The sequence below is a fragment of the Cibotium barometz genome, chromosome 23, assembly GCF_041138505.1.
Source record: "Cibotium barometz isolate CiBa-2024 chromosome 23, ASM4113850v1, whole genome shotgun sequence".
Lineage (NCBI taxonomy): Eukaryota > Viridiplantae > Streptophyta > Polypodiopsida > Cyatheales > Cibotiaceae > Cibotium > Cibotium barometz.
The window spans coordinates 10,636,418-10,663,003 of NC_141068.1; positions in this window are offsets into that span (position 1 = coordinate 10,636,418).

Here is a 26,586-nt window from a genome sequence, read left to right on the forward strand (position 1 = left end):
AGAAGTCTCACTACATGGCACGTAATGCATTTTTCAGACACACACAACACTACGGAGGGAGTCAAAAGGCAAATAGTCTGAAGGAAGTCTTCCAATGGTTTTACCGAGGCATACTACAGAGGCTGCATGCTAAAAGAAAAGTTGCTAGCTCCAAAGTCAAGCTTGCTTTTATTCTAGCCCAAAAGCAAAGACGAAGACAAACTTTGGACAATTCAATGGCAGCAGAGAGACATAGACAATGGAGGGATTCGAAGATATTTAGAAACCATAAATGGAGGGATTTGAAGATATTTAGAAACCATAAATGGACAAGTAAACATGAATAGCAGTTTGTAACTTATTGGTGTTATGTCCACATGTTTTCAAACTCAATCAATAGATTTTTATTTTGTGGACAAGTGACTCGGTGTTATGCCTATATGTTTTGAGACTCCATCAAAAGTATTTCTTTTGTGAAACATGTGATCTATATTAACAAGCATCAATACATCCATGAGCTACACACAAAAAATTCAATCAATACTACTTAATTATGCTAGACACACTATTGATCCTTACCAATAAGGTACTGAGTGTCAAATGCTTTTAGAAGCTACTGAGTGTGGGAAGAGTACTTAAGTGTCGTACGGTGATGGGACAAATGCAAAAGGGAAAGGTAGAGGATCAAAGACTTTGTACAAATCAATTCAACTTCAACATAATGTTTGTGCTATATTTGTTGACTAAATCCTATTACTCCCAGGGCCTGCCAATCGGAACTCTCTTTTTGATCTTCATTGGACTCTTTTTCTTCCTTGTTGGCTTGATGTCGACTGTCTGTTTATCAATGCTTGCCTCTATTGCTTGTCTGGGAGGGGTATCCTTGTCTTCAGCTATCTCCACGTGTTCTTCTTCTTGGATTGTGTCGCCTGATGCAATCATGGGTGGCTCTCGAAAGCTTATGAGCTTGTGTTTTCCATAGCCCTCCAGACATTTGGGCTCCTTAACACCACATGCTAATGCATAAGAAGTGTAAGACAAAAAGTAAGAGTCCCTAGAGGCCTGCTTATTCACATAATCCCCAAATATATCTATGGCAAACAACCTCTCTATCAAAATGATCTTTTCCTTTTGCCATGAAAGATCATGTCCACCTAAAACCCTAGATAAACATTTAAAGAAGTAAACAATGGCTTCTCCATTATTGCTCAACTGCCTATGGTAAATCATGATCTTAGCACTGCCTAGATCATGAATATAATGAGCTAGGCTTGACATTTTGCCAAACCCAGCCGGCCTGCTTCCACTTGTTCTCTGGAGGAATGTGTCATCCTCAATTTGTAGCTGCCACATATCAAAAGATTGGAGTGAGACAATACACAACTACAAAACATTTAAACACAAGATAAAGTATTTGATTTGAAGTAACAAGATCATACCTTCTCATTTTCATCAGCAAAACAAGAAGTTCATCTTTCCAAAGATTTAATCCTCTCCCCTCCAGTCTAGCCTCTTCTTTAAGCTTTCCCTTGTATAGTGCTGAGAGATTCATAGCTTCCTGTGTGAGCTGGAAGGCAGCTTCATCTGGCTCTTGGAACTTTTCAGCCTCTTTGAAACGAATAGTAAGGGCCTCTACAGGATCAAAAGTTGTTTCCAAAGCCAGTAGAGTGAATGGTCATCCTCTATGCCAACCTCCTTGTCAAGCCTTGAAGCCTGGGCAATAAGGGAAATGGCATCGTCCTCCCTCAAATTGAACATACACTCTATCATGGAGGAAAACATAATCTTTACCACCAATGAAGACACCTGGAAGCATGGGCACTGCATAGTTGCTGCTCTGAACATCAAAATCTTTAACTGGCTGTGCTGCTCTAAGAGTTTCAGTCCTCAATTGAACAAGGTCAAGAGCAACCACTTGCAGCCCCTCATCCTGGAGGTTGATATCTTCTTCTTGCTCTGCCATTTCTATTGCCATAGGAACATCCTCTTTTTCCTCTACTTCAGATGTGTCTTCTTCTTCAGCCTCCTGCCCTTGCTCTTCTAGAGAGTGCTGACTGAAGACAATGTACATAAGGAATGCCATGGTTTCCTCAAGAACTCTACACTTTCTAGTGTGCAAGTTACAGTTGAATTTATATTCCTCAGGCAGGCTGTCAAATCTTCTATTCACATGGTACCTCAGCCTGTCAATGGAGACAATATGATTTACATGCACAAAAACCTTTTCACCTTCCACAATTCTTCCTGCCTCTGTCAGTTGTTTGAAGGTATCCCAATGGTCTGAAAGAAAATCTCTGTGATGCTCCAGTACAGAGCTCATAGTGAACTCCCTGTTGAAAATACTGTGGTATATGTGGAAGTTCCTCTGAGCCTTGCATTTGTAAAGAAAGTCAAATAGGAGAAAATCTGGAGATTTGTCCTCTTCTGGTTCCTTTTGTTTTGAGAGGGAGGACTCAGCTTTCTTCTCCAATCTCTTCCTTTTGCCTGAACCAAAATTTATATATCATGAATTCTATAGCTAACATATGCAATCAGGAAATGTATAGGATATCACCAAACAACTCCCTTCATGAGCACACATGACTCACCTGGTGATTGCTGTGGTCTAAGTATAGCAGCAGAAAAGTCCAACTTCCTCTTGAAAGGAGGGGCCTGAGAATCAACTGTTCCAAAGCAAAAACTTTTCTCATCTCATCAAGGAAGAAATCCCCAGGGCCAAAGAAAGCAAAACAATGAGGAAGAAGTGAAAACCAAAAGGGACACAGGAATTTATAAGAAAACGCGATGTAGGGCCATTTGGAAAATGTTAAGCACTCTCCTCGCATTTTGTTGTAGATTTTCCATTTCTATTGATATCCATCTCCAATCAAATGCTAGGATCATCTCACAGATTCCTGGACAGTAGATGATACTAGGAAGAATTCCCCAGGGCCAAAGAAAGCAAAACAATGAGGAAGAAATGAAAACCAAAAGGAATATAGGAATTTGCAGGAAAACGTGATATAGGGCCATTTGGAAAATGTTAAGCACTCTCCTCGCATTTTGTTGCAAACTTCTATGTTCTCCTGATATCCATCTCCAATCAAATCCTAGGGTGATCTACCAGATTCCTGGACAGTAAGATTCTTCGACATGTGACAAGTGACAAGAAATGCTGGAGCTTAGTGGAAATTTGGGATATGGGATGTGGTGGATGGGAATTGCCCAGATATCTAGACATCAAGAAATCTATGGATAGAAGAAACATATATCAAAAAACATTGAAAAGAATATAGAACTCTGACCTTTCTTTTCCTTTTCCATGCTATTGGAGTTGCACTGGTGAATCTTCTGCTCTCTCCCAAACTTGAGCTGCAGCCTAGGTAGCCTAGAGATCTGGCAGTGGTAGTAGTCTTCAGGCAAGTTGCAGTCTGGATGGAGTGTGTTGGGTAGGAAGGGATCAGAGAGGGAAGGAAAAGGATGATGGGAGGGTGCTAGCAGGGATGAAAGATGGGGAGGGAAGAGTGGTTATGGAACTGATTATGAAATCATGTTTGGCACAAGTTCCAAGGCAAAAAGTGTCCCATTCATATGTGCCAAGTTTCAAACTCCAAGAGATCTGGGTCCCATCCACACGTATGAAAAAACGACTCCATTCCACACGTGTGGTATTTAGTAGCTGCCTTGTTTGTATTTTGCACTACTAATGTTTTCCCTCCTGTTTAATCTCTCCTGTTTTGGCTCTCCCCTCTCAACTCTCTTGCCTCCCTACCTCCCTACTCTGCACCATCAGCATCCTGACCAGCAGCATAGTTTCATCCCTAGCACAGGGTACTCATCAGCAGCACATCACACCCACAGATAGCTTCCAGGTCAGTAAGACTCTCTATATCCTTATCTTCTTGTTTAATAGTATAACACACATACTTTTGGGATGTGATGTAGCTTAGATATTAGGATAAATACCACAAGTAGGAAGACTTTTGAATTGGGCTAGTTAAAATGACTGAAGGCATGTTCTAGCAAGCTGCCTCATGAATTTGTAGGAAAACGCGAGGAGAAGGCTTTAGGAATTTCAAACAGCTGAAATCACGTTTTGTTGCAAATATAAAACTAAGATGTGGAAATTTAGGATATGGGATGTGGTGGATGGGAATTGCCCAGATATCTGGACATCAAGAATTCTATGGATAGAAGAAATATATATCAAAAAACATTGAAAAGAATATAGAACTCTGACCTTTCTTTTCCTTTTCCATGTTGTTGGAGTTGCACTGGTGAATCTTCTGCTCTCTCCCAAACTTGAGCTGCAGCCTAGGTAACCTAAAGTTCTGGCAGTGGTAGTAGTCTTCAGGCAGGTTGCAGTCTGGATGGAGTGTGTTGGGTAGGAAGGGATCAGAGAGGGAAGGAAAAGGATGATGGAAGGGTGCTGGCAGGGATGAAAGACGGGGAGGGAAGAGTGGTTATAGAATTGATTATGAAATCATGATTGGCACAAGTTCCAAGGCAAAAAGTGTCCCATTCACATGTGCCAAGTTTCAAACTCCAAGAGATCTGGGTCCCATCCACACGTGTGAAAAAACGACTCCATTCCACACGTGTATTCCACATGTGTGGTATTTAGTAGCTGCCTTGTTTGTATTTTGCACTAATCTTTTCCTCCCTCCTGTTTAATCTCTCCTATCTTGGCCCTCCCCTCTCAGCTCTCTTGCCTCCCTACCTCCCTACTCTGCACCATCAGCATTCTGACCAGCAGCACAGGGTACTCATCAGCAGCACAGCACACCCACACAGATAGCTTCCAGGTCAGTAAGACTCTCTATATCCTTATCCTCTTGTTTAATAGTATAACACACATACATTTGGGATGTGATGTAGCTTAGATATTAGGATAAATACCACAAGCAGGAAGACTTTTGAATTGGGCTAGTTGAAATGACTGAAGGCATGTTCCAGCAGGCTGCCTCATGAATTTGCAGGAAAACGCGAGGAGAAGGCTTTAGGAATTTCAAACAGCCGAAATCGCATTTTGTTGCAAATATTGAACTGTTGCTTCATCCACCCATGTCATTGTGGTTTTGTGTCTTTCCAAGTTGTCCATGGCTGTACACTCTTTGCATAAACTCAATCCATATTGTATTTAGTTGTAAAGACAGAGAAATCACTGTAGGAATGTACCAGCATGTTACTTCAGGTATTTGCAGGAAAACGCGAGAGTGAGCTGTTAGGAATTTCAAACTGTCGAAATCGCGTCTTGTTGCAAATTTATAAATGTTGCTTCATCCGCCCCTGTCATTGCCTTTTTGTGTCATTCCATGTTCTCCATGGCTGTAATCTCTTTCCATTGCTTTGTATGTAGCTTGTCAGAGTGATGGCAAGAACCAAGTCAACTGCAAGGAGTGCTGGCAAGGGGCCAGGGCTTACAGCAGCAGCAGCTGGGGCAGGTATCAAGGAATTTAGTGTGCCTCCAAAGGGAAGAGTTGCACATGGCAGGAAGGGGAAGCCAATGAGCCTGCTCCAGCAAAAGACCAAGAGATTGAAACATGGTGCAGGTGTATTAAAGGAGATCAGGAAGCAACAGAAAGCTATAGGCTTTGCAATCCCCAAGGCACCTTTTCAGAGAGTAGTGAAAGACATATGTGATAGTTGGCACCTTGGTTTTAGGTGGAACAGGACTGCCATTCTTTCCTTACAGGAAATGGCAGAGGATTACTTGGAGAAATATTTTGAAGATGCAATGCTGGTAGTAGCCCATGCTCACAGGGTAACTCTGATGGTTGCCAAAGACTTCAACACTTTGTCCAGAGTGAGATGGAGGTATGACAAGCTGGTCCATCCTATGGAATGGCAGATCAAGATGAGAGACATATTATTAATTCCACCTACAAGAAAGTTGAAGGTAGATGAGGTTAAGGTTGTTGAAGTAACCCACTCAAAGAACACCAGAGGGAAAGCTACTTATGAGGAGTCACTGAAGCAGCAAATAAAAGAATCCAAATCTGTTATAGATGTGGAGACTGTACAGAGGGAGCTACAGATACAGAGAAGGTTGCAGGAGCTGGGCCCTAACATAGTTGTCCATATTGAGGATGAAACTTCAGTGAATAATTTTGACTTGACAAAACCATGCTTGGCAGCATTGGCTCATAAGAATGAGTATTGCTCAGATACTATCATTCTTGCAATGCTCTAGTAAGTGTCTTTTATTTTACATTTGTTTGTAAAACAATCCTTCTTGTACCTCCTTTACACCCTACCCTAATTATTGTTTGGTCCAATGCAACATGATGAGAAGCTGGCTTAACCACGCTGTATAGCATACAGTTCATATTATTGATCCTGCCATTTCCTCCAAGTTAAGAGATGCAAAGGAAACTCCCATGGATATTTCCAATTGGTTCAGACACTGCAATTTTGATGTTATCGATGTTTTCCTACTTCCATACCATAACAGGTATGTGGGTGACTGCTTCTTTTGGGATTCTTCTTTAAGATTGAGAACTCTTGTAGCCTTTGATTTCTTAATGCTTTTTTCCTTACGTAGTGACCACCGGAGCTTTGCTTCTATTGACATCCAGCAGAAGCAATGCTTTGTGTTCAACTCTCTTAAAAACACACACAGAGAGCTGAAATTGTAAGTGGTGTGTGTGCTATTTTTAACTTTAAACTTCATTATTTTGATTTAATGCACACTAACTGAATTATATGTATTGCAGTTGTATTAGAAGGCTTCTAGATGCATTGGATCACTGTCCTCCTAATGTCAATCTTTTGGATTCAATAGAGCCAATAAATTTAGAGGTAGAAAGTCGTTCCCTCTACTGATGTCTATTTCATGCTATGCCTTTGAACCTATTGAATAATTTTGTTTTGTTCAGATGTTAACAGTTTCTAACATATCTTTCCAACTGTACAGACACCACAACAAGATGATTCAAGTAGCTGCGGCTGGAGAGTGCTGATCAGTGCCAAATATATACTTTCAAGCTATTTTGAGATAGGACAGCCAGACCTTGTAAGAAAAAATAATTTTCATTTAGCTTCAAAATAATTGATATTGGTACAAAGTGTTCTAAATCATCATATGCCATTGTAGATGAGAGAAGATAGCTTCAGCTCGAAATATGTATATAGTTTCAGAGCTGATACAATTTGGAAGTTTTTGAAGTATGCCTCCCCCAAACCTATTGTACCAGCTACTGTCGAGTTGGGTGAGAGCTCTAAAGTCCGAGAAGGTGTCATACACCTTGATGACACAGATGATGCTGATGTGGTGCCACAGGAACAAGGACTAATGAGGAGAAGCCACGGGAACAAGGACCTGCTGCTGCTGATGTTATTGTGAGGAGAAGATGGAGCAGCAGCAAACAGATGCTCCAGGGGCAGTGTAGGAGACAATGGAGCAGCACCAAGAGATTGTACAGGACAAGATGGAGCAGCAGAAAACAGATTCTCCAAAAAAAGATGATACGGAGAGCTTGGACCATGTAGAGCGGCCTCTGGATCAGGCTATAGATAAATAGAAAATGGTTGTCAAGAATATGTTCTACATATACAATTAAACACTTTTGTATTTAATTTTACTTTATTGAATATAATACCTTTGTTTATGGAGTCTGTGTTATCTCAATTTTCAAATTTTCAATGTCTGCATTTTATTGAACTCTCTCTTCTTTTGAGCACCTGCAAAAAAGCAATATGAATCAATAGGGTAAAGTAAACTAATAGCAGTGCTTAATGAGACTAGGATAAGTCAGATGGTGTACCTTCTTATTGTTGTAGATAAATAAAAAGTCCTTTGAAATAGAACCTTCTGTCTCAAACAGAATGTCATTGCGCAATTGAGCTAGGGAACAACATTGTCTTAATGAGATATTGACTAGCACATCACCATTCTCAACAACATCAATATCAAGAAGTTTATTTTCTGCACTAAAAGAATCTTCATCTTGATCCATTGGGACTAGTTTTGTGCCTAGCATTCGACTGCACTTATAATAAAAAGAAAAAATAAAATTTTGTGATGCAACCATGTACTTCAGTTGCATAGAAGGTTGGACAGCCTCACAAAACACTGAACTACATGTCTTCTTATCCCAACCTTTATCCAAAAATTGTGGCATGCATGCCAGACTTGTTGCTTTAACTGTGAACATTGTTTTTGAAACCTTCACTGGAAAGGTATTAAACAAGTCTACAAAAACTGTGAGAGGCATGCATAAAGAAATTTTTATTATCCTTGTGGCAATATTGGGCCTCAGAGCTTTCTGTACTTCTTTGAAAAGCTTGGCCCTATATGCCTCTGTAACACTAAAATGTGGGAGAGGCCAATCCACTGAATTCCATGCCGAAAGGTCTTGTTTTCTTAACACACCATGTGTGTTAGCATTGTCCAACAACTGATAAAAATGATTAGTAAACAATATACCCGATTGAGCTAGCTCTGTTGCACATCGACCTTGGTATTGTTGTTCTCCTATCGATCTATGCAAAACATCTATAAATCCCAGAATACAATCGATGTTTTGCCATGTCTCATACGATGAAGGGTATAAATCTAAAATAAAATAACACAAGAATGTCAATAAGGAAAGAAAGAAAGCTTCATCTTAAAAATCCATACACCTCATAATAAACAAAACCACAATAGAAAAATATACAATTAAGCCTGTGTTGCGGAAGATCATTTGGATAGTCTCGCAAGACAAGTTCTTTATGCATGTACACATGCTCAATCAAAACTTCTTTCACCGATATCTTCCCTCTGGTGATTTTAAAATCTCGTACTCTTCCCTTCCATGACGCCAAGAAAATGTTTTTTGTCTGGGGTCTCTTTCTTTTGCTAGGTTGCATGAGCACCCATTCTCCTTTCGAAACACTAAACCTTTCCCAAGTTCCTTCCGTTTTGACTGTACTTGAATTCTCTACCGAAGAAATAGAAGAAGCAGGTCAACGGGGTAAGGATGTGTGGTATAATTCTGCCTTCATAGCATTATCATCCACAGAGCGTCTTCCACAAGAACAGCCATAGTTTTTATTGACCATGGAGACCTTGTGAATGTGTAACAACAGCAAAGTAATGTAAACAAGATAACAAAGTGAAGTTTCAAGAAAGAGAAAGTGGGCAGATAGACAGTTGACAAGAAACATCTTACTCTAAGCCAAACATGATCAAGGGAGCAGTTTTGGAAAAGAAGAGGCTGCTGCACAATGTGGCAGTGGTGTAGAATGGTAGAACTTTCGAAGGAAAGGCAGCACAACATTTCAAAGTTCAAAGGAAGGTGGAAGTGGGAAGGCCCTTGTCAGAGAAAATGTCAGACTAGATTCTATCTTCATGTCCAAAGATCTTGTGAGAATAAAAAACCAATCTCCACATTAATGTAGCACGCTTGTACCTACATAAAGTATTGTTTCTTTTATCTATTTTCTCTTATTTTTGTGAATTTCCAACGTTACGTTGGCCCTCTGTTTATTGGTTGAGAGCTTATTTTTCCAAACCGTAAAAGGCCCCAAAATGAGCTCCCTTTTTTCCTAATGCCTTGAAGATGCCGTGTCATGTATACATTCTTGAGTTCTGGGCCCATGGAGTACCAAGCACGATGCAACAAACGATGCACCCAACAATTAGGATAGATACAGGTTGCAAACGATCAATCACGAAAGGATAGATAGAGGCAATGCAATAGATGACACACCCAACAATTGGGATAGATACAGGTTACAGACAATCAATCATAGAATGCCAGATGCACCTGTTAGGCCTAGGAGAACTAGGCAACAATTACTAATGAAACAAAGGCCAGTTTGGCCTATTCTGAGCCCAAAATGAACCTAGAAGGGTTGCACATGGGCTAAAAAAGCAGCCAAAGCTGGGCTGGTATGATGCGGGGAAATGCCAGATGCACCTGCTAGGCTCAAGAGAATTAGGCAGCAATGTTTGGTGAAACAAAGGCCTCTTAGGCCTATTTTGAGCCCAGAAAGCACCTCAAAGGATTGAAGGGACTACAAAAATAGCCAGGAGCTAGGCCGGTATGGCATGGGATGCAAGATGTACCCGCTAGGCCCAAGAGAGCCATGCAACAATTTCTAATGAAACAATATGAGTTTGGCCCATTTTAAGACCAAAAAGCAGTTGGAAGGGTTGCAAGGGCCAAAAAAGAGGCCAAAGCTAGGAACTGGGCGAGTACGGTGCAACTTTTGGTTGTTTGTTGAGCCAAAAGTCGAGTTTGGCTTGTTTTGAGCCTAGAAAGCACTTGGAAGGGTTGCAAGGGCCAAAAAAGTAGCCAAGAGAGGGGCCGATACGTTTATACTTCTAGATGTTTGTATGATAAATAGCTAGAAGTTGTGTTGGCTCGGCTCCTAGCTACTTTTTTTGGCCCTTGTTAACCCATTCTGCATAAAATAAATAGCCAAAAGTCATACCATACAACCTCGCTCTTGGCTACTTTTTTGGCCACTGCAAACCTTCGAGGTACCTTTTGGGCTCAAAACAAACCAAATTACCTTTCTTTCATCAAAAATTGTTGCCTGGTTCTGGCATGTGTATCTGGCATTCCATGCATACCAGCTTGACTCCCAAACAACTAGAAGTCATGCCGTACCAGCCCGGCTCCTGGCTACTTTTTTTGGCCCTTGCAACCTCCAAGTACTTTTTGGGCTCAAAACTGGCCAAACACCTTTTTTTCATCAAAAATTGAGGCCTGGTTCTCCTGGTCGTCATAGTGGGTGCATCTGGCAATCCATACCATACTGGCCGCGGTCTAGCTTCTGGCTGCTTTTTTGGCCCCTACAACCCTGCCAAGTGCTTTGTGGGCTCAAACCAAGCCAAACCTACCTTTGTTTTGTGAGAAATTATTGCCTAGTTCTCTTGGGCCTGGCATGTGCAGCATCTGGCATTCTACATTGTACTGGCTCGGCTTTTGGCTGCATTTTTTGGCCCGTGCAACCCTCCTAGGTGCTTTTTGGGATCAAAATAGGCCAAATTGGCCTTTGTTTCATTAGTAATTATTTCTTGGTTCTCCCAAGCCTGGTGGGTGCATTTGGCATCAACAACGTGTATATGTCTTAATTAACTTAATATTTAGATGTCCATGACCTCTTTTACTACTCTTGTGAAAGATGTCTTTGGCGCATCAATAAATCTGTGCTTTTTTGATATTTTTGTATCTCCTATGGAGTGCTTTAACCCCAAGCCAGCTTTGCCTTCTCCAGCTTGGTGGCATTTTAGTGGTGGGGGTGGCCTTAGCTGATTGGCCCATGGGGCACGGTCATTTTGAACTCCATTCTTCTTTGGTATAGGGCTTTCTTGGCATCGCTTTCCTCCTTCCGCTTCTGCTCTTTCTCAATTTGGTGAGCTTTTTCTTCCTGCTTGCCCCACTACTCTTCTTCGCGGGATACTTCTTCCTCTGCTTGGCATGTTGCTGCTTCTAATCATTTGCGTTCTTTTCTTGCCCTCTTCCTTGCTCTGTGAGCTTCGTGATCTTCCTCGAACATTAAGGAAACTTTGTGTTTTCCCACTTTCATCTTCACTCTTCGACATACAGCTTGAAATGCTTGAGGTGGCATTGGCTATTCTTGCCTTGTCTCCTTGATGTTCCCTAGGTTTTGAATAGAATCCAAGCCTTGAAAGATGTCCTATGTGTTGGCTACACCTTCTAGGACTATGGGGAGTGCAGTTCATGTTGCTCTATATGATTCCTCACCTATGGCTTTAATTATGGTAATTATTTCTAAGCCTTCATATTGGGGAACCACCAAATTAGACCCAATCTCCGACTCAATGGGTTTGGGTTAAGGGGGAATAATAGGGTTAGCGGGACGGGGGCTTCTCAAATGTGGTGATTGGAATAGAGGTAGATTCTATAACAATGGGGGCGATGGGAATAGACGACCACCAGATGATTACTAAGGTCATGTAAAAGGGTAGGAGAAGGGTGTGTGTGAAGGGACTTAAGGTCCACTAGCTCACCTATTTAAAGGTGAAGCTAGGAGGCATTTTGTATTGAGCAAGGCCTAGTTGTATTCATAAACAACTTAATAAGCAAGATAGTTTTCTTGTATTTTGTGAGTCCCTCTCCTCCACACACTTGATCTATTATGAGCACCACCTTTTCTCAACATGGTATCTAGAGCTTTGGTTGAGTAGGTCACATTTGTGGTGTAGAATAGGTCAAAATCCTCATTTTTTCTTATCTTCTCTTGTGTGGAGCTCAACCCTCTGCTTGTGGATACCCTCCAGCAACTTGTGGAGGCAAGAACTCGTGGAGTGATCAACTAGAAACTTGTAGAGGAGGCCTAGGCGTTTGATTTCGTATGGCCAATTGACAGAAATGATCTTGCGCTGCTGCGGCATTGCTCACTGAGGGAGACGGCACCGATTTTCTACTACGTTGCTAGCCGTACACAATTACGCCGCCGCCTACAGCAGCTGATTAGAGGTAACATAACCTTAGGGATTTTCAAGCCCACCCTCTCAATAGTCTACAGCTCGAGTTTCACATCAAATGGTCCATCCATTCGACTGCTACACTGAAAAAACAAGGCGGCTCTCCTAAACTCCATGGAAACTCTCCATCAAAGCTTCAAATTTATCATTTTTTCTTGCTCTAATCCTCCCCTCTTTGCTCTAATCACCCAAGTGATGTTGTGAGAGCTTGTTGCTGATCTTTCTCTTGATTTTGAAGCGGTGGCCAACCACATGAGGCATTCATAAGTCTCATTCATCACGTCATCAAGCTTCCTCAACACCTTCAAGTTCTCAAAGCTTTTCAAAGAGTGCTTATGAGCACTAATAGTGTTGATTATAACACTAATGAAGCTTCTAATCTAGCAAAGGGGAGTTATTCCAAAGTGTTTTTAAACACTAAGAGTGTTATTAAACACTAATGGTGAATCTAATCACCAATACAAGTGTCATTAGATGCTAGAAATGTGCTCTTAAGTACTAATCATGTTTTTTAAACACTAATGGTGATCTTAATCATCATCAAAATAAAGTGCTGTTTAGCACTAATGTGGTCTTAACCATCAAAGGAGGAGGTCTTTAACACTAAGGAGGCACTTCTTCATCAACATTGGAGGCCGGGGGCACACACCATAAGTGCCACATTATAAGTCTTCATTGTCAACCCACTTCTATGCTTACCTTGGCAAGCTTCCAAGGAGAAATGGTGCAACCATGAACCATGTTCTTCATCCCATAAGCCAAAGAGGTTGAAGATTTCTGGTTTTTTCATCAACAAACTCAGTTTTTGAGTGGTTTAAAGTTGGGTCTCATCTTTAATGTTGTTTTGTATCACCCTTGAGGTTCTTGTTTGTAAGAGACATAGGCATGTCATAAGCCATATGCTCTCATTTCCCAAGCCCAAGGCATGTTATTCCGCTGCATATTCAACATTTTCATCTTCTAAGATGAGTTGTAAGGTTGAGCATAGCATCACTAAGTGCTCTACCTTGTTGTTTGTCATGATTTTAAACATCTCTTGGCATTGTCTTTGTAAGAGGCATTGGCAACATTATGAGCCATGCCCTCTCCTTCTTGAGCCAAGGATGATGTACCTTATTGGTTTGAGCATTTACCTCAACCACTTACTCACTTTCATTAAGCTTGTACCCTCAAGACCTAATGGGTATCATGTAACCAACATGCACAAAAGCTTTTGTTGTAATTGTGGAGTAGACACTGCCCTTGACCAATCCATAAGGCAAGTGGAAAGAACCTCCCTTTCCCTTTCCCTTTCCCATATAAATCTACCTCATAACCATTACTCTAAGAGGGAAGGCCCTCATTGCCCATGGAGGAGGTATGGTATTCAAGGAAGCATCAAGCATGTTGAAGGAACATCTATAAGAGCAAACCACTTAAGCAAGGGTGACAGCCTTGTTTTGATCATTGTGTGAGAATGGTCAAGGTGGAAAGCATGTGGAAGCAATGTCATGTATGTCTAAAGCATGTCAACTACAAGAAGTCAAGCAAGCACAAAGAGTGGGGTGCACCATCATTAAGGTGTACATCTTCATCGACATCAAATAAAGACTTAGATGGCATCAACATATTAGCCTCTAAGGCTCTAGGAACATAGTTGTAAGTCCTAGATAACCACACCACCATGTGAAATCCTTGTATGCCTAATGTTATAAAGGCAACCTATGTCAATACCACCTATTCCAATTCTTTCATAGTTGGTATTGAGCAGGGATTTCACTGACGTAAACAAGAACATGTGAACATGTTAATAACATATGTTAATAACACACAAAAAATCTTGTGATCACATGTTATATTCACAAAGCTTTCATAAGGGCCTAAAACAATTATCTTTGTCGGGCATAAAAAATCTTCTTAGGTGGCCACTGACCTGCTATTATGTGAAGATGGTAACATGAAAACATGTGAATAGCTTATTCCCATGTGTAGCCAAGCTTTTAAGGGGTTCCTAAATGGCAAGTGACCTATTATTTTGTGAACGGTAACATGAGAACATGTGAATAACTTGTTCACATGTGTTATCATCACAAAAAATCTTGTGATCACGTGAATATTAAATCCCTGGTATTGAGGGAGGGTATTAAAAGACTAAGGTCATGTAAAAGGGTAGGAGAAGGGTGTGTGTGTGAAGGGACTTAAGGTCCACTAGCTCACCTATTTAAAGGTGAAGCTAGGAGGCATTTTGTATTGAGCAAGGCCTAGTTGTATTCATAAACAACTTAATAAGAAAGATAGTTTTCTTGTATTTTGTGAGTCCCTCTCCTCCACACACTTGATCTAGCATGAGCACCACGTTTTCTCAACAAGACCTTGGCCTCACCATTCAATCCTACTTTGGAGATGGCGAATTATCAAGGTTAGTGATCATGTTTGTTGATGAGGTTTATGAGATAAATATATATCTACACTACCTACATGAACCTAAATGTGCACGCCTTACTAGATCTTCTTTGCAAGCAATATTAGTTGGTGTAGAGACAACACCACCTGTAGTTTGCATTTTCCTTGCCATACAATGAATAAAATAAACAACGAGAGCTACGAAAGCTAAAATTATAAGAAATTACCACTCTATAATTGACTTATCTACTATAAGTAGACCCATTTATAAGTTATCATTAGTACATCTCTCATAACTCTTGACAAAAGTTTAGACCATGGAGTTTATTTGCAACCACTTCTTGTCATGTCGACATCATGTTTTGCAAACTATTGCCATTTTCCTTCCTACTCATGTGAGGCTTCCCATGTGGAGCTTCTTCATGAACTTATGACCTTTTTTACAATAGAACGTAAGGGGGGCTTTTGTTTTTTTGATTGCATGTGTTTTCTTCCACCCATACTTATAAAGAACCAATTGAACATCTCACGGAGGGAGTTGTCCTCTTCTTGATTCCCGCGTGCCTGGTGTTCTTGAAGAAGACTGATTTGTCAAGGTAATGGGATCGTTCCATTCCTTGTGTGCTCTAAAGGGCTAGTGATGCAGATTCGTCGAGAAAAAAGGGCCATGTGCATACAATATATGCTGAAAGTAGGAGTGTCTACATGAATTCTCCACATACCATCATCGGATCAATGTGAGGAAAGCCATGACATGAGCTCTGTTATGGATTTGCACTTGAACATGTATTTGATGAGAGGAATTATAGGAAAGTGTCGCAAGATTTTATGAGGTACATCAAAACTCTTCACATCTGTTCTATACCTTGCTTCACCACCACAAGTGGGACAATGTCGAGCCTCCTTATGCGTCCCACACAAAAGAGAATGCAATCATTGACGCATGCAAGTATGCAATCATAATCCAATCCTCCAAGAGATGTCACATAGCGCCTCGCTATGTCTCTTGAGGTGGGTAGTCTATTCCCCTTTGGAAGCATGTTTGATATAGCCGGCATCCAATATTATCAATTAACGATTAAAACATATTGAGCTTTATTCATTGCAAAACCCTTAACCACTAATTCAAATTTGCAAGTTAGAATGCTTACTTCAATAATGCGTCAAGACTTGCATTGCTCCACCCAGTAATATTTGTAGATTGAGTAATTCAAGTGAAGCACGTAAAATAGAGAATGTGCAGTTGATGAAGCCTTGTAAAGATGCTCTTGATCAGTTTCATCGTCGTCCATACCTTTGGGATCATCCCTAAAAAGATGCCGCACCATATCATCAAACACTTCCTCTTCCACGACTTCATGGGGTGCAGGGCTACTGTCATCCCTTTTCCACTCATCTTTGACAATAGATCCCGAAGCTCCAACATCATCTCGTCGACGCTTTGCATGCTCTCACCGAGTGTAGGGCACCATGTTAGGGTGTGGTACTGCATCCTGCTCCAATTAGAGTATATATATTAACAACTCCATTAATTTGGACACCATGAGTCATTTGGATACTATCAATTTACATCTACTCACCTCTAAACCTGTTTGATTCCATTCTCCATACATGGAGATGTGATTCAAGGTAATTCAACGCGCTCGTACAATGCATCCTTGACATCGATTACACATACACTTGATCCTTTGTCCCAACCACACATAGCGATTACGGTGATGTATTGTCTCATCCTTATGTGTACAAAAGATCAAATACATAATCATAATCAATTTTTAATCAAAGTATAAAAAGTCTCTATTACGCATGTATAACCGCGTGTATCTACACGTTTACCCTATGTCAAAACACGTGTATTTGCACTGCAATGTTACCATATACGCGATCATACACGCGATCATACACACAGTGGTCAATGTCATACTTAAAACAAAAGCCTCCGCCTACTCCAAAACCCTATTGCTTTCTTCAATTTCATCTTCTTCGTCGCCACCAAAGCATCACAAGTGCAAGGAGCTTGTAGGTGGGTGGAAGGAGCATACACATGGGTGCACACAAAAGCCAAAAAGGAGACTCACTTGTCAAGAGGTGAGTCAGTTGGTCTTGTCTCTTCCCTTCCTTTTCTTTATGCAAATGTCCCTTTTCTTTATGCAAGTGTCTCTGTCCTTTCTTCTCTTTCCTGCAAGTGTCCCTTTTCTTTATGCAAGTGTCCTTTTCTTTATGCGAAAGTGACGTTGGTCTACAGGCGGCCTTTTTTTGGTACTTTTTTTCATAGAATCGCGTGTATAATCACGTGTATGCCTACGTGTACTCTGCTATAGCTTTTTCACGTGGATATACACGCAATCTTGGACGGGATTTCACACGCGATACACTTCATGATGCATGATGCATGATACACTTCATGACACATGATGCATACAAATGGATTCTTTTTGCAAATTCTTCATGGATCCAGGTTCTTCATTCGATCCATTTGCATACGGCACTTGGATGATGGAGATGCTAAATCATTTTGGATGCCCAGTTGAGCTTACAGAGTATATGTATGCCCATCCTCCTCCTAGATTCTCTGGTATAGTCACCCCGCTCCTGAGTGCCCATGTCACTCCACAACCTTTTGTTTGCCTGGGAGTCCGGTGAGGAGACATACCCCTTCCTATACACGCTCACGCACCCCCTCCCAAGCATTGTCATGTCAAGGCTCATAGCCACCATCATGTACTCCCTCACAGCCACCGCCGTCACGCTCAGTGTCACGTCCATAGTCACGTACACAATCCCCCAGTCGTGACTCCACCCGCACTACAGAGAGGAGAGCAAATGACGCTGCAGTAGGGAGAGCAGACGCTGTAGTAGGGAGAGCAAACGGTGTAGTAGGGAGAGTGGGAGGGGAGGATGGGGAGGATGCGACGGATGCTTTGGTGGGGGAGGTGGTAGGGCACGCGGATGAGAGAGGAGATAGAGGGAGAAGAGTTGGAGGAGACAGTAAGAATGAGGCGGTGGTGAGAGAGGGAGAGGGAGAGATATAATATGATGTGAAGGATAGGGGCGGGATAGTGATGGATGCGAGGGGGAAAGAGGTAATGGAATACATGCGTGGGGTAGTACCAAACTTGTATAGAAATTGTTTTATTAAATTTAAAATAGTCGATTAGTTGGGGAGGTGATAGATGCTGTACATAGTCGGTACCCCAATCCCCCACATGCGACATTCTCGGATGTATGGGGAAGGACGCGAAAAAGGAAGATCTTAAGTAATAAAAGATCTCACCTTAAGAAACTCGCATATGATGATGGGGTAAATCAAGCTGCGGGTGGCTATCCTGCCGTGACAAACCTGCCACCATTGCCCCACAAATGCGAGTGGAAGGAGGCAAAGAAACAAGTCGAGGGTGGCGTGAAGAGCAGGCGGCATGTGGAGGCATGACGGATCTAGATGGAGACCATTGGATCTTTGCATTTTGGATCTAGAGGCGTCGAGTCGTGGGAGATAGAGTTCGTAAGTATCTTGCCACCTTATTTGATTTTTTACTTAATTCATTGATACACTGATTTTTTTAATCTTACAAATTGTGTAGATTATGTTACGACGACGGGTTATGGTGGGGAGGAAGCCCACAGCCCATGAGACTGCGTATGCTCGTCGGCATAGCAGACGTGACATGTGGGCCCTCTTCAAAACCAAGGGATGTATTATGGACGCACAGTTTGAGATGGCCATGAGATCGTATGGTCGACATATACTTGAAAACTTTAAACACATGATTTTGGTTTATTAAATTTTGAATTACATATATATATATACTTATATATGATATATTACTTGAACAAGCACAAGCTGCTGATGTACCTGCTGATGCTCCTGTCGATGATGATCCACCCACCGCCGTTGCTCCTACTCCTACTGGACGTGAACAACAAGGTGAGCACTACTCTTTGGACATGTATATCGATGTGAGCTCATTTGATCCTGGAGGGAGCAGCTCGTCATCATCTGAGTCTGAGTAGTACTCAGACTTATAGTATCACATCCGTATTGAGGATGTGGTTGTATATATATTTTTGTAACTGAAGCCATGGGCTTTTTTAGACAAACCAATTTGATTTTGTATATATTTGTTTATATTGAAGCCATGGGCTACTTCGACGTATGGACTCCCTTGTATATATAATTTTACATAGTGAAAGCCATGGGCTTATTTCAGCACACATAAAATTTTGATAGTATTGCATTCATGTCTTTCTTGAATCGTGTATTGATAATGTTGTTCTTGAATCATGTATTGACAATGCACAAAATGTTCTCCGTGGATGGTGCAATGCACCAAAAAAAAAATCCAGAGAGTGCTATTGGGTGCTGGAATGCTGGAATAGATTTCAGGCACCAAATACCACTCTCTGGATTTTTTATTTTTGCTCTCTGTTCGCGTGTATCTGTGCGTAAAGACTGTCAAAGTTGCATTTATATGCGTAGAAAATATGTTAAACACGCGTGTATCGACGTAACAAAACTGGTAAAATGCATGTATAAGCCCGTGTATCAATGCATCTGACGGGCATCATACACACACTTTTACACGCATGTCTATGGCCACGATTATACACGCGCTGATACACAGGCCCGCTACTTTTTTTTCACAAGTCATTTTTCACAGCTAATAGCGCGGGTATGAGCCCGATCCCTTGTAGTGTTTCTTTCAGCCACTTGTACCACTGCCACATATTGGGGAGGTTTTTGAAAAAAAATAGGTTTCCCATGCAGGATAGAATAGGATGCCTCCATGCATGACTCTTACTAGAGAAACCTAAAAGCCAATCATATTGATCCAAAAAGCAACAATACAATATTCTATGTACCTTTGTTGAGAATTCTCCATATAAATACATCAAACCATTCCAAGAAAAATTCAAAAAAGTGGTTTGCATCCTTGTGGATAAGAACACTATACCCTTGTTTGGGACACTTGGATCCTCTTCATTTGGTTTTCATCCTTTCAGATAAGAACACTATGCACTTGTGACTCTTGGCATTTGGTTTACATATGGAGGCATACATTGATTATGGCAGAACACTATGTCTTTGTGACTCTTGGATCCTCTTCATTTAGTTTGCATAAGGAGGCATACATTGATTATGGAAGAATTCAACAATCTAAACAAGCACACCATCTAGATCTAGGATAATGACCCTCCTTTTCTCATGTCGCACAGTGGCAGTATATGTCTTGGTGGGAAGGAGGTACCATTGGTAGTTTACTAGGATAATTGCTAAGAGGAATTGCAATGTTGGAAGGGGGATGTAATATCTAAAGCCTTAACTCCATGTTCTTCAACTTAAGGAGGTTCTTATCAAACCTCATCATTCTTCTTCTCTCGAGACAAGGGTGAAGATTTGGCATGACTACTACTTTGTTTGGTGGGATCCTTCATCTAGTCAGAGCCTTTGTCCATTGCATGTGAGATTGCCCCTTTGGCTTTCTTTAGTGTCCTTTCTCCAACATCCACATCAGACATTATCACCTGTTTCCTAGTCTTCATCATGTACTCATGTAATATATAGGCTGTAATATATAGGCTCTAGGCTATTTTATTCAACTGAGCACACTTGCACCAACCACATCATCATGTTGTATCCTACTAGTTATCGTATCAATCACATTTTCAACTACCTCCTGAGCATATTTGTTGTCCTCAAATGACAAAGGAATACCATATTTAAATACAACTTGATTGTTGAGGTCTATAACCCCAACCTTGTTGCCCTTTGCTACCTCAAGCTTTATTGGACTTCCAAACTTACCTGATTCTAAATTTTTGGGACTGCCTAGATCAAACTTCTATAGGGCTTTTTGAGATAACACAAAGAGAGATGCTACAATAGCTATATATATAAAAACTTAGCATCATGCATTAGGAAAATTATGAGCTCATTTTGGGGCCCTCTAAGGAGTTTCATGCTATTTCTCTCTCTAAAAAATGGGGCCATGGTGAGCCCTATCGATGTTATGTTTCCTCCATGTGACATATCATTGAGAAGCTTATGAGATGTGAGTAGATTTCAAATCATTTTTCTATCATACCCCTCATTCAACCCATGTTCCAATTGCCAAACTCATGACATAGCATCCATGCAATCATTCCACCCCGATGGAACGATGAGGGTCATTGGATTCACTAGCATGGCAACACATAGAAGAGGAGTGATCAAAATTCAAGGACGAGCCATGCTACTTACGGCTTGGATTGGGTATGGATGGATTCATTTCATTTGGTCTCAAATCAGTATCATGGACCACATGGCCGCCACATGACTAGTGGTAGTAGTGAACTATAGTCTTCCTCCTTGGAAGTCAATAAAGAAGAATCACGTGATGCTAGCTATTCTTGTACCACCTGACAAGCACAAGGTTAAAAATATGGATGTGTACCTTAAACCTTCGATCGAGGAGCTTGAGACACTAAGGCATGGCATCCAAGTGTATGATGTGTCCCAACCGCTTACACAATGTAGCACAGAGGTGAAGGCAAATTTAATGTAGACAATGCATGTGTTTTTAGGATATGGAGAGTGCTCTAGTATGTTTTCTATGCTCAATCACCTTCCTATAATTTGAATTATCAAATATGAGTTGTCTCTAAATATAAATTACTTGTACATTGTGCATAATTAGGACTCACAACATCCAAATCACAATGCTTCTCCGATTTATGGACCATCGCTTGTTACATCATGGCGCTTGCATCTCAAGGTCATGTATGAAGACCATCATCAATCTTTAACATTTGATCATGAGAAATTTGTTCCATCTACAAAAGGAGTCCCCTATATCCTCTAAGAGAAGGTGATTAGGAAGTATTGTGGTGGAGAGGATCCACCCATACGCCACCACCGGGAATGGACAAGGTACTCAATCTTCTTTTATCTCCCATATTGGATCAAGCTAAGAATCAATCATCTTGTAAATCTAATACACATCATTAAAAATGTAGCATTAAATAACTCGCATGAGAGATTCTTTAGCAGTTCGAGAGGACTTGACATTGATTGAACACCTCCCCACCACTTGGCCAATAGTGCAAGAGAATAGGAAGGTAATTTTACCTAAAACACCTTGGATCTTGATAAATAACAAGGAGAAGAGAGTGAAGGATCAAATTGCCTCCTTTTGTACCCCTATAGGTGTCATAAGTTCTTTAAAGGGTGTAGTCACAAAAACAAAAAACAAAGAAGCAACTCAATTGCATGGTCTAAAAATGCATGATTGGCATAAGATATTACAGGTATGTTCAATTTACTCATAAAAGCTTTATGATGGCCTTGCACTATAATTACGTAACATTGATTGCAATGTTTTATACTACATAGTTCATTCTTCCCATATGCATTAGGTGTGGAGATAAAAAATTGTGCGAGGCCATCTACAAAATGGGGGCAGGTATGAAAAAGCAAAATTCTAACATGGCTTTATTTTATTGTTGCACTAGTTTGTACAATTAGTTGTGTTAGTAGTTAAATGGACTCAAGTCCACCTTATGCACATAAGTTCCAAGGAGATCCATCCATCCGCTATTGATGCAGCTCGAGTAATGGCAGTAGTGCAAGTAGTGTGCATAATTGAGGAAAACCTCCCAAGAACTATCCTCACTAGTCAACTACATCTTATGCTACACTTGATAGATGAAGTGTTGTTGTGCGGTGTTGTGCATGCTGGGTGGATGTTCTTCCTTGAGCGTTTTATGAATACCTTGATGGATTTTGTTAGGTAAAGAGCTAGGCCAAAAGGAATCATGGCAGCAGGTTAGTTAGTGCAAGAAGCACATTGTGTCCACATTTCAAAGTATCACTCCCATAATGCCACGATTACAGAGTAACGAGCATGATGAGCTCATGGCGTCCCATGTACCACAAGGCAAAGATAGTAACAAGGAGAATGGAAACACCAATGTTGAAGAAGGTGAATACATTTTATATTCTCAATAGTGAACTTATGAAGGTGTGGGTGGCAAGGTATGAAGAGGTGAGGAGAAACCAATAGGAGGAGAGAAGAGCATTTAGGATGCGTTTGAGAGACTTGCCATTTCCTTCCGAGCTTGTTTCACTTCCAAAATATTGTATCGTTGATTGGCTTTATGAATAAATGGAAAAGTTTGAAGAACATATGGAGAGATTATGACAGAAAAAAAATGGAAGTATGCAAGAGGATGCGAGCCTCATGTGAGTGTGTCTCTACTTTCTCTTTTTTTAAAAGTAAAATCTCATGATATGGTTATACATATCATAAATATATTTCATTTTGTTTTGGTGGTATTATAAGGTATACAATGCTATGTGGTCCGAAGGAAGGCATTTTCACACTCAATGCATAAATACAAAGAGAAATGCCTAAGATTGTGGGATTGTGACAAACTTTTAGTAAGCAATACTTGATTATTATGGCTTGATTCAAAACATCCTAAAGGCTAGGTTCAAGACATTCCAAATTTTTATATTGGATGTGAAGTGTTCAAGGATGTGGTGTGTGGAGTCACTCAAGCAATCATGAAAAGGCATCCAAATGGATTTATGGCGATCGATTCCACAAAATTTTGGCAAACAGAGAAAGACACATTTGTGCTACCTCACCATTGTGAACAAGCAAATTCTAACCACACAAGATTTTATTATATCATCCTTATGCTTTTTTAATTTACACTCAATGTTTTTCTTCTTACAAGGTTGTGTTTCACATAGATATAAATCACAAGAAATGGTGATATGTCATATAAATTGCTCCTTATTCAAAGAGTATTTTTCAACATAGGGATGTTGAAGACCTCATGGACAAAGTGGCAATCAAAAATGAATATACAGACACTTAAGTACAAGATAAATGCGAGATACCACCAACTAATCAAGATGAAGGTGTCCCTATAAAAGATGATGAGGCAGGATTTGAATCCAAGCATGATGATTATGATGTTAAGCCCACTAGTAGTGGGATAGATATTTTAATCAATCTTGTGCTACAAGGGAATGATGGTTTACCAACGCCTGAAGAAGGCATGATGAAATCCAACGAACGTCGATATGTGTGTCGGTATACCCCATGGTACATAAGCGCCGGTATACGTGCCGATATACGGGTCAGTAAAAGTAAAGTTTCATTGCTTATATCGACACATATCCTGGCGTCCTGTGGAGAAAATTGTTTTGGGTAGAATGGTGCAGCCAGTTGATTATAGCTAGCTACACCATTCTTCCCATTGGTAAGAGTACTTGTCCAATTGTACTTATAATTGAGAGAAAACCTATATTTTGTATTAATTCGAAAGGATGATTACATTGTTCATAATTACATGCCAGTGTTGATCCAAGGCATGGATAACAACACTTGAATGTCCTAGACCATCATATGTACATGTAAAAATGGTAGCTTAAAAGGCTTAAAATATGTGTAACAAAGTAATTTTACATGAAAGTGTTAATCCATTGATGGATAGCAACACAACAAAAAAACATGTGTACAATCCTTATGTAAACTTGGCTAGCACAACACTACTCATCCCCAAGTTGTTCCTAAGGAATATCCTATATCAATGCATACATAAGAAGAAATTGGTATTTAATGCAAACATGCCAATATAAATGAGTAGATGCATGCAGGTAGTAATAGGATACTTACCACATTCGTTGCCGCTCCTCAGTTTTTGATAGGTGTACCCTCGGACTCCAATTGCTTAAGTAATGTCTGCGTGCCAAACTTGTACCATATCTCTCCTCCTACAGAAATGGAGGAAAACTTACCATGCTCTCCTATATGAACCAACCAACACAAGGTTTAGGGCATGCAACCAAACCAATTCACATTATAGAAAATGAATGAAAGATATTTGCAAAAAAACTTATAAAGTACTTGTGGAAGGACTTGTAGACTCCACTACCAAGGTGTGAAGAGCCGACACTCTCCATCCAAGCTTGTGTGGCTGCCCTCTACTGGTTTTACCTGTCAAGCGTGTCTCTATACTCAACCTGGATCATCCATCACTCCTTCTCATTGAGCCAAGTAGGTTTTGGATTCCCCCCTGGCACACAACGTCTCACACCTGAGATCTACGCCGATGCCATGGTTTTAACCATGACACTATTGATCCATTGATTTCACACTACATTACCTCTACGAGAGTGTACTCGCTCGTAATTTTCTCAATGATGAATTTTTTCTTATCTTTATCTAGGGGGATCCACTTCTTCATCACTTCATGCACAAATTGAATCTTTAAGCGCTGGCGTGGATGTGCCCTTTCATCTCCTTTCCTACGTCATCCATGAGCACGTCTCCATTGCACGCATGATACACTTTCTCTTTGGATGCCGTGCGAGGAGCGTAAGGACTCCTAGGTGTGCGTGGTGTACTAGCTGAGGAGATGGGTGAGCGCTAATGTGTAGAAGACACTACATCTGTGGAACCACTCCCAGAACAACCACCACAACCACCCCCACCACTACTATCTATGTCTACGCGTAGTTGAGCTATGGCTAGGGGTGCATGCTACTGTAAGGCGAGGGAGTGGGAATCCGTGTGGCTGCAATGGTAGACGGATTGGAGGGCCGAGCCTTGCCCCCCCCCAAAGTACTGTTGTGCCATGGCTCTCTGTTCAAGGGTAGCATGTGAGATAAACTCAAAGAACTACTATGGGCTAAGAGTCTATGGTGTAGGCATGGCAGAGGTGTGTTGCGACGTGTCCAAATGGGGCTCTAGCCTCTCGGGGTATCGGCCATGATCCTACACACATATGTAAAGTTAGAGTTTGTCAGAAGCATGCATAAAGCTTAATACAAGAAGCTTAATGCATGCATAAAGCTAGATGCATTAAGCATGTATGCAAGAAGCTTAATGCATCTAGCTCTTGCATCTATGCATATAGCTTAATCTATGCATGCATTTAGATCTATGCATAGAGATTAATGCATAGATTAAAACTTAATCTATGCATAGATTAAGCTTAATGCATAGATTAAGTTCTATGCATAAAGGTTAATTCATGCATTAAGTTCTATGCATAGAGATTGATCTATGCATCTGCATAGATTAAGTTCTATGCATAGAACTTAATGCATAAGCCCTATGCATAAGCCCTACACAATAAGCCTATGCATAGAGGTAAACGTAAGCTAAATCTAAACCTAGCACCCAAGGGTGCAGGTTGCAATAAAAAAAAACCATGTTGTAAGTAATCAAAAGAAGAAGAGAGCTTACCACTCTTATATGAAGGTGAAAGAGAGGATTGGTGCAAGAGATGCAAATAAAAGAAGAAACAACACAAGAATTCTCTAATAGAAGAATGCTTAAAGCTTAAACAAAAGAGGAGTGTTGTTGATATTTAAACATTGTTGAGAGACCTTCTACGATACTACCTAGACAAGCAGGGTGGACAATGCCCCTTTTGGATGATAGCTTCTGAGAACTTTCCACTCCCAAATATTAAAGCCAAAGGCAACTTCTTTTTTACAAGAGAAGGATAGTGAAAAGATTGTGAGGACTCCCCCTCCACTATAACCACCTACTCACGTGGATAACCACTCCTAACTTGACTTAACCAACATTCTAGATGGCCTACAATAATGTCACAATAATGTCCCAACATTCTAGATGGCATATCTTTATGCATAAGCTCTACACAGCATAGAGCTTTATGCATATAAGGCTTATGTATAAGCTTCCTTAAGTCTTAAGATGAATGCAATATGGTTGATTCTAAATAATTACATGAATAAAAGAGCTTACCTCGACAATGTCAAGCCGAAGGAGAGGATAACA